General features: G+C 50.1%; 1 protein-coding gene across 1 annotated transcript in view; it reads right to left on the bottom strand.

Annotated features, from left to right (window-relative positions):
* Nucleotides 1–1,821: 1,821 nt before the first annotated feature.
* The window catches only part of CRY2 (cryptochrome circadian regulator 2), a 41,062-nt gene continuing 32,941 nt past the window's right edge, over nt 1,822–9,942 (bottom strand). The window contains exon 12 of the mRNA XM_032283508.1: nt 1,822–4,255. The gene's annotated coding sequence lies outside the window, so the exon portion shown is untranslated. The remainder of the gene's footprint in view (nt 4,256–9,942) is intronic.

Below are 9,942 nucleotides of genomic sequence, written 5' to 3' on the forward strand. Positions count from 1 at the left end.
CACCTCCTGCACTGGGATCCAGGCCTCACCCCAGTCCTGTACCTTTACCTTGAGGGGACCCTGCCAAAGACTCTCCCTAGAGGCTGCCCTCTCTAAAGATTGATGCAAGCCTCTCTTCAGCCCCAAACAGCTACTCGTGGTGAATGGAGCCCTCTGGGCTTCTCAGTCTCTCAGCGCCTCCTCCTTCACCCAGGACCTTCCCAGCATTCTCCTTCTTAGCGCCTCAACTGCATTTCCTGCAGAGCACCCTTCCTCTGCACCCACAGACTCACATTCTAAGACTTGGGGCTTTTCCCTCTGCTCCCACTGTTGACTTCCTGGGATCATTTTGGTTCTTTCTGTTCCCTCTAGCACCTCCATCCCTGCTAGGCTTTGGCCATGGTTTCTTCCTCATTGTCTCTCCGCTGAGAGGGTGTTAAGCCTGGGCTTCCAGGCCTTCAAGGCCCTCTGTTCCCTGATTGAGTCATTTCAGAGTATGGACTAGGCCCCCAGCTTTGGTGGGTCATGGAACCTCTGGGCAAACCTCAGTGGCTTCTCTGGTCCCTCAAGAGAACCCTAGAGACCCTGTCCACATGGCAGGACAGGAGAGAAAACCTGCATACTGTGCCACAACTCGTGGAGTCCTATTTGCATATCTGGAAGGCTGACGGGTCATGCTGGCCCCTTTCCCTCAGTGTAGCACCCAGCAAGGAGCAGGAGTCACCTTCTTTTCAGAAGGCAACCCCCCAGCTCCAGACTCAATATCCCAATACCTAAAGCCAAAGGTCGTAGCTGCTTCTCTTTTCCCTGCCCTTGGGGCTCAGAGGGGTGGCCACTACTTTCTTAGCTTTTTGTGCTCAGTCCCCTTTCCCTGGGCCCTCACATTAGCCATCTGCTGCCATGGTGCCTGGCTTTTCGTCCCAGGAAAGCAGTCTTGCCATCATGGCTACTAATTGTTTCTTAGAATGTGGACTTGTCTCAGCTAGGGAACATCCTCAGCAGCAGTGTATGCACAGGACCACTCCCTCTTCCAGAATCTTTTGCTCAAGAGTAAAGGTATCTTAGCTCCAAAGGCCAATCCAAAGCCATATTAAGAGAGAGCCAGGAGAAGGGCAAGAGGGAAAGGCAGGCCCAGGTCTTGGTAGGGAGGAGGCCAGCAGGAGCTTCAGAGCAGAGCCAAGAATGAGAGAAGTCCCCAAGGCAGGTTCCTCCCCTTTCCTCCTTTCTCACTCTGTGCAGGCCAGACTGTGATATTCTTGGGCCTTGCTCAACCCCTTCCCACAGGAAGTTGGGGTATGAGCCCATAAAGCTCTCAGTCCAAGGCTAGCATCCCCTAGCATGGAAGCTGGGCACGCTGCACAGAGAGGGGCCATTCTCTGGCCAGGGGGGCAGGAGACAAAGCCAGAATCCAGGCCCTAGGCTTGGCTGTGGGCAGATCTCCACTACCTAGTCCCAGCCAGAGAGCCTGCATCCCCTCCTCACCACGCCTGCAGCTTAAGTGGTTGCATTGAATTAAAGGATGGATTGAGGACCTGGAGCAGGCCCTGCACTAACTGACCCACAGCCTGGAGTTTTAAGTGGGCTGCAAGGCTGGATGGCACTGCAGGATGGCACTCAGAACCCTCACTCTGGGCCCAGAGTGCTCTGTACTGTTCTGGCCAATTGACCCCCAACTTTTGACCAAGCTGTCCTGGTCTGCAATGGTTGCTCCCTTCCTAAGGAGAAACAGGAGGCTCCTGACTCCCACAGAACCAAGATGGGCTGGCCAATAGCTTCATTCAGGCTCAGCCTTACCAAAACTCTGGTTCCCAGACCTCTCACAAGAATGACGACAGCACAGTCTTACTCAGACAGGTCAGACATTTATAAAACAAGAGAATATTCACAAACAAACTGTGGGAGAAATACACCTTCCCAGCAATACAAAATCTCTGTAAAGTGCATTTTCCCTGCAACCATCTCTTCCCCATGCTGGCTCTTGGGTCAGGATTTGGGGCATTGTTTCGAGGGAGCCCTCAGGACCACCTGAGCCGGGAGAAGGGAGGCATGAAGCCACCGTGGAGCTCTAGGCCACTGGACACAGCCTCTCCCACCCTGCCCCTCCTGGCTCCAGAAGTGCACTGCCTGACTCCACTGGCAGGTTGATCTGGGAATGGGCTGGCATGCCAGGGATGGTGAAGTAGGGGTAAGTGGTCCTGCCAACCTGTACCTTAGTGAAGAGAGCCAGCATCAAACAGGAAGAGGAATCATCCTGCTACCTGAAGGCGCTACTAGTGAATACTGAATCTGCCCTCAGATTTGGTCTTCCCACTGTCTCAGATTTGCCCTTCCAGGTTCATTCGACTCTTTCTGGCAATGGCCCCTGATTCTCTTTCCTCTTGGCTGGAGCTGAGGGAACAGGGAAGCCCCCAACCTCACGCTCTGAATGCACACCATCACCTGTGCCCTGCTCCACTCCCACGATGACGGGACATTTCTAGTGAGGGTGACATACATACAACAGTTGGACTCTAAAGGCAGCTCTCTGGCTGAGAAAACCTGAGGATATCTCAGGAAGAAGCCTGTCAATATGGTGGACAGCTATAGGAGATGGGTCTGGCCCCAGGGTTCTGGTCCAAGGACAGAGGACAGTGAGGGACAGGGCTGGGGCCAAAGGAATTAACAGATCTGAGGCTAGGAAAGGTCACAGGGGAGGTAGAAAGGAAAGGCCCAAAGGCCAGCTTAATGATACATGTGAGGACAAAAATCCAGACAGGAATCAGCCTCATAGCTACACGCACACACGTACCCCCTCATACACACACACACACACACACACACACAAAAATCCAGACAGGAATCAGCCTCATAGCTACACGCACACACGTACCCCCTCATACACACACACACACACACACACACACACACACACACACACACACACAGTCTTTGTGGCTCAAGTGCAGGCCACAGGGTAGAAGAAGGAAGACTTGCTCTAGGTGACCACAGTTGTCCTTTCCATTACATCTTTCTTAACACAGGCCTTTGGCAGTGGGAAGGAAGAGGTGGGAAGTACAGGCCACTCCTGGAATGCAAGGCTTGGCTTCTCTGGGTCAAACCTCCCACCTACTACTCCTGGAAGGGATGGTGTGCTGGGTGTGATTTCTACTTGGTCTTCTGCCAACTGCCCCAGCAGTCCCCATCCCTGAGTCCCTCTGCCTGAGTCCTTGGCGCTCAGTTGCTGGGATCGCTGACATGGCATTCTGGATGCTAACAAGTCCAGGGCAGGCCCTGGAAGCCAGCAGAACAAAGACTAGAATGGTTTCCCTGGCCTGGTGTCAGCTGTCCTCACTGGCAGTACTGTGTTGCTTTGGAGTGTGGCCAGAGAAGCCAGGGGGCCTTATGCCACTGGAACCTGGTCTCCTCCTGGTAGAGTGACTGAGTCTGACCCTGGCCCCTCCACAGCTCCCGGGTAAGCTCTGAGGCTGGCTCTCAGCTTTTGGGGAAGGAACAATGACAGCTGGGATTCTCTTTCTAACTTTAGGTTCTATATCCTGAAAAGGTAGATGTGCTGTCTTAGGCTCCTATTACAGTACCAGGCATACCCCACACCCAGTCAGGTGTCGCTGTGTACTTCTGCAGGGTGGTGAAACTTTTTAGATCTGTCTACGGCCTCATGCCCAGTCCCAGATGCCCAAGGAAGGCCCCGGGACTGAGCCCAGTAGCAGAGAATTTTAAAATAAGAAAGAGAGGCCAGGTGGCTATGTCTGGACAGCATCCATCCACTCCAGCCTGCCCAGCCTCCATGTCAGAAAGCAGGAACTCGGCAGGGCTCCGGCTGCCTCCAGAATCCCATGCTTTGGACAACAGCCAGAACTGCTGCCCTCCTGCTCCACAGTCTGACGTGAGGAGGGAGGAAGGAGGTCTAGGGAGGGAGATGCCAGAATCCTAGCTAGGGTCCACCACTACGATCTGTTCAGACAACGCAGCTGGCTTGCAGGAACAGGTCTTGGCTGAAAGTCACTACCATAACCTCTAGCCTTGTGTCTAGAGGCCGGGAAACAACTGGTGTGCTACAGGTACTCCTCCAGCCCAGGCAACATTCAGAATCACGAGTGTAAACAGATGCATGCACACGCAAACAGGCACACCACTCCCTCCTCTGCACACGCGCACACACACGCACACATGCTCGCTCTATCTCTGTCCGGTGATCAGCTTCTCTGCAGGTTGTACTCTGCTGCCGTGGTGGCTGCTTGGGCACCCAGGCTTTGCTCACGGGGCAAGGGCTCTGCAGCTGGAAGAGAAAAACAAGTGCAAAAAGAGCATTCAGGAGGCTGCCCAGGGACACAAGCTCCTCTGGCTGCTTCTCTGGGGACACTCAGAATGGGAACTGGGAAGAGCTGAAAGAGTGAGCTGAACTGGCCACGGTACCTGGGGACAGGTTGTTGCTGGGATGCCATTGGGATGACTGAACGCTGCCCCTCTGAAGTGCTGATGCAGGACAAGCTCCCCACTGCAGGTCCTTCACCAAGGGTTGCACGTAGCAGAGGAGGAGGAGGAGGAGGAGAAGGACACGGCTATGTGAGAGTCACGTGAAGCCTTGGGGGATACTTGCTCAGATATGACAAGGGCAGCTTCTGAAGCAAGGCATAGCAGCTGCTGCCAGAGATGGAGAATCAGGAAAAAATGGCTGGAAGAGAGGCCCGTGGGGACCAGTAATTTTGAAGAGTAAGGCAATGACTGAGTTTAGAATCAGCAGGTGAGCACATTTCCACATATAGATGAAAGCACCCTGCACAGTGCTGAAGATTGTGGGGGCAGGAGGGAGAGAGGAGACACGAGGATGACTCATTTTAAAGATTTATGACATCCAGAATCTGGGGCAAAGGGAAGAAACAGCTTCATCCCTGATAACAAAGGAAGGACAGGGTGAGCCTGCCACAAAGCTGGGTTGTCTGTTTAAATAGTGTGTCTGACAGTCTACAGAGACACGCAGCATCCCATTAAAAGTTTGTGCAGTTTAAATGGTGGTGAGGTAGGTAACAAGTAGGCTTACTAAGCCTGCCATGAGTCAGGTACTATACATTTGTGTTGTGGCTGAATTCTGTCCCCCACACAATTCTTATGTTGAAGTCTTAACCCCAGAAGGTGACTGTATTTGGAGACAGGGTCATTAAAGAGGTAATTAAGTTAAATGAGGTAATTAGTATGGGCCCTAATCCAATATAACTGGTATCCTTATAGGAAGAAGGAATTTAGACCCAGGCAGTACAGAGGGAAGAGCATGTGAAGACACAGGGAGAAGACGGCTGTTTATAAGCCACAGAGAGGGGCCTCAGAAGAAAAGAAGCCAACCCTGGCAAGGTTTTGATCTCAGACTTGTAGCCTCTAGAACAGTGAGAGGACACATTTCTGTTGATTAAGCCACCCAGTCTGTGGTACTCTGTCATGGCAGCCTAAGCAGACTAACACAACTTGAGATCCCAGTAACCTTGAAGCTTGCCGTCTATTTTTGTAGACGAGAAAACAGAAACCAGAGAGGAGAAGAAACTTGCCCAGGACAACAGCATTCATAAGTGGCACAGCCAAGAAAGGAAATCCACATCTGTCTGATTCTCAAATTGTATTTTTACCAACAAGTAATCTCTATATGATAGTACTGCTCATTAAGACTTTTAAAGCCTTAAAAGAAATTCAACATGGCGGCACAAAGGCTAATATCCAAAAGATATGTATGTGAATTAAGCTGTTATTAGAAAAGGGAAAATACTCTTTTTTTTTTTTTTTTTTTTTTTTTTTAACAAGAGCTTAGCTCTTGTTACCCAGGCTGGAGTGCAATGGCGCGATCTCGGCTCACCGCAACCTCCGCCTCCTGGGTTCAGGCAATTCTCCTGCCTCAGCCTCCTGAGTAGCTGGGATTACAGGCACACGCCACCATGCCCAGCTAATTTTTTGTAATTTTAGTAGAGACGGGGTTTCACCATGTTGACCAGGATGGTTTCGATCTCTTGACCTCGTGATCCACCCACCTCGGCCTCCCAAAGTGCTGGGATTACAGGCTTGAGCCACCGCGCCCGGCCAAGGGAAAATACTCTTAAAGTCAAAGACATTGGAGACAAGGATTCAGTATCAGTCTTCTGACACATGTGATGCTTTTAAGGCCACATGCTAAATGTTTTTATTGAAATATGCTGATTGTGAGCATATACTCCACATACAGGGCTCTCTCTGGCCCCTGTTGTTAAACTAAAGAGATGGCTATTTTTCTGAAATAGAAAACTTTCAGGATTGCAGGATATACCATAAAAGGTTCTCCGTCCCCAACACATGCATTTTTTTGTGTATGTTTTATCCACCTTCAGGGATGGGGGAAGATAAAGGGTACATGAAGATTCCTTAGAGTAAGTGCTCTTAATCTGGGGTTCCTGGGCCTTAAGGAGTCCAAGGATGGGCTTCAGGGGCCGTTCCTGGGGCCTCTGGAGTGATGTGCACATTCCTCTCTGTGTATGAACATGTGCAGTTTTCTGGATATGGGTTTCATTCTTCATCAGTCTCTCCAAAGTGGGGAGTAACCCAAACAGGATTTAAGAACCAATGCCTAAGCTTAGAAGACAAGGGGACAGAATGATAAGGTGGATAGAATGATAGCAATTCAGACCTCTGTTGACTTCAGCACCAGTTAGTTTTGGGAAGGCTCATGAAGGGAGCTGGCAGTGTCCTGGGTTCAGAGGCCCTACTCACCCAAGTCCCTCTATGATGGTTTCAAAGCTACCAACACAGAAAGTCAAGGTTGGGAAGAACCAGCTTGGCCTTGCCTACAAAGCTAGTCAAAGGCTTGTTCAAGTTACTCAGGCTACCTGATCTGCAGATAAGAAGTTGGTGCTGTGCGCCTGTCCTAAAGCTAGGGCATATATCTGTAGAAAAAGGGGTCTGGGGAAATCAAATGAGGTCTTGCAGAAAAATGATGACAGTCGCACTAAAGGGAAGGGAAGAACAGCCAAAGGGAGCCACCAAGGGAAAAATCAACTCATAAAACATTCACTGAAAAATCAATCTCTTAGTTGGCCAACTCTTTCAACCTGTCATTAATACAAGAAACACAGAGGCAGCTAGAACATAAAGTAGCATAAAGACTGCCTCCCTCTGCACCCCAATGATAGTTAGCATGGCCTCCTGGGTACCTTTGCCCTCACACCCCTTACCATCCTTTAGATGCTATCAAGAACCCAAGTGTATAAATCCTCTGGTCCCTAAGCTCCTCACCCTGGAGGGGTGTATGCACGCCTGTAGGCATGAGCTTATGCTGGCAGAGTCCACAACAGCTGAAGGTTTGGAGGAAACTCAGTTTGCAGACTGTCACCAAGGCTCAGCGTTTCCCTCCCTCTCCCCATCATATTGGGCAAGGCACAGTGCCCAAGAGCTTGAGAAAGGCAGATTGTTTGCTACTAAAAGTGAGGGCCAGGGAAGTACAGCTGGGCCTGGATTGGGGAGAGGGCTGAAGCTCTTAGCTCAGTTTCACTCCTCAGGTCAACCACACCTTTACCCTCTTTACCCTTCCCACAGCATGCAGATTATGCAAGAGAGTGGAAGGGACAGCCATCAGTCAACGCCTACTTATGAAGTGCCAGGGGGCATGAGTCTAAACTTCTCATTTTCAGGGCAGGAATTGAAAGTCAGAGAGGTGAGACTACTTCGGTAGAGTCTCGCAAGAGGCAAGTGGCAGGTCTGGGCCATAGACACTGGACTGAGTGTAATGCTGGCGGGTCTGGGACCAGACACTGGTCTGAGTGTAATGCAGGGCTCTTTGGCCAATGCCACACTGCCTCCGCTTCCACTGTTTAGCATTTTACCAATTGCTAGTGCCTTTCACCTTGTAAGGACACAGTATACAACTAAACTAGTGTCAAAAAGACATCAGAGAGAACCCAGAAGACAGGTTTTACTCAATGATTTACCCAGTTAGGCTTACCGCAGGGCCAACAAAAGCCGGTGGGGGAGGGGAAGAGGTGATCCTTGGCCAGGAACCTTTTGTATTCAATGGGGCTTCTCTCCACAGATCACTCTGTACCAGCAGAAGGGCAAATGGAACACGTGAGCTGTTTCCTCATGGTAAAATAATTGCACCAATGAGAGAAATCTGTACACAATTCGAGGCTAATGGAATCCGGAGCCGTCAGCAGCTTTGGGGATTATGGGGAACCATTTGAAACAATAGCGATTTGGGGGCTGGCTTGTTTTTCAGTTTAGTGAATGCTGTAAAATAAAACTTAATGCAGAACAGACAGCTGGTGTGAATTTGAGGTAAGTGTGGAACCTACTGATTGGAGGCCATGTTTTCCTACCAGATCAGTCTAAATTGTAAGTGACTGTCCACCCTGTACACTGCCACAGGCCTGAGGCATTAGAAAAACAGAATCCAGAACTATAGTGCTCAGAGCTAAAGGAGACCTCAAAAGGCCCAGGATGGGCCAACATGGTGAAACCCTGTCTCTACTAAAAAACACAAAAATTAGGTGGGCATGGTGGTGTGCGCCTGCAGTCCCAGCTACTCGGGAGGCTGAGGCAGGAGAATTGCTTGAACCCAGGAGGCGGAGATTGCAGCGGGCTGAGATTGTGCCACTGCACTCCAGCCTGGTGCCTGGCAACAGAGCAAGACTCTGTCTCAAAAGAAAAAAAAAAAAAAATGCCCAGGATGTAGCCTTCAGGCTGGTAAAGAATGGCTATTCACATCTTACACCTACAGCATGGCAGAAAGGCAATGGATCCAGCCCAAAGTCACAGTTAAAAATGACAGAGGAAATGGGTGGAAAAGGGACAAGTCTCTCCCCACACTGCCCACAGGGATACAACTCGACATCAATTTGGGCTACAAAGCCACAGCTCTATGGTCCACTCAGCTTAGGGTGCTGGCTCTGACCGAAGTAACACCAACATAATCAAAGACACCCGGAGAAGCAGGTGTAAGATGATAATGTGATTCCAGCTGCATGGTGCATTTTACATATTCAAAGACTTTTCACATATGGTTTTTCAATTTCTTTCCCTGACATGTATGCTCAATGGGTAGGGCAGGTGACAAGATCCTGTTATCACCTTTCTACAGATGAGGATGCGAAGCATCTTTAGGCCCAGGTGCCTCTGGCAGCACATGGTGAGACATGCTGTTCTCTCTTCTCTCAGGATTTCCAAAGAGCACAGGTGCTCCCCGCAGTCTGTCTTGGAGGGAAGTCTGAACCTGCCCATGCCCTCTGACCTCTGGACCCCAACTCCAACCTTCACAGTCTAGTCTGGCCCAAATGCCCAATGAGCCACTGTGGAGGGCAAAGTAAACCTCATGAATCAGTCCTTAAAATCCCAGCAGGCTGACAATTTTCTGGACTCCAAGGCAAGAGATGTGCGCTTACCTCTGCATCCTTGTCACGTCTTCCCTTGGAATCACTGTCAAGCCTCTCAACTGGCTTTCTCTCCCCCACCTGTTCCTCTGCAGGTCCCAGCCCAATGCCTAATCAATCCTCCAAAAATACCAATCTGATCATTCCTGTTCCAAAATGCTTCTTCACTCCCAGAGAGTACACCAGCAGACTCAGTAAGTGACTGCCATTTACAACCCTCCATGATCAGACCCAGCTGTAACCCTGTGTGCTTCTACAATGATCATCATAGCAATACCTAAAACAATAACTACTGCTTAGCAAGGACTTAGGAGCCACGCGCTTGGATAAGTGTGTTGCCCATCATGCAGTCACCGTTAGCTGTCTACCAGTATCCACACTTTCTGGTTATCAGAACCTAAAATTTGTTCACGAGGCAATGGACCTGGCCCAGAAAATGGATTATGATTGGTCTAAGTCAGTGATTCTCCTAGTATGGTCCCTGGACTAGCAACCCTGATACTACAGAGCTGCAACCTCTTCTGCGCCCGACCTTACTTTCTTACTCTATTTTATTGTTTTTTTTTCACAGCACTTACGGCATCTTGAA

This window comes from Sapajus apella, unplaced genomic scaffold (assembly GCF_009761245.1).
Source record: "Sapajus apella isolate SASKATOON/1434 unplaced genomic scaffold, GSC_monkey_1.0 scaffold14, whole genome shotgun sequence".
NCBI lineage: Eukaryota > Metazoa > Chordata > Mammalia > Primates > Cebidae > Sapajus > Sapajus apella.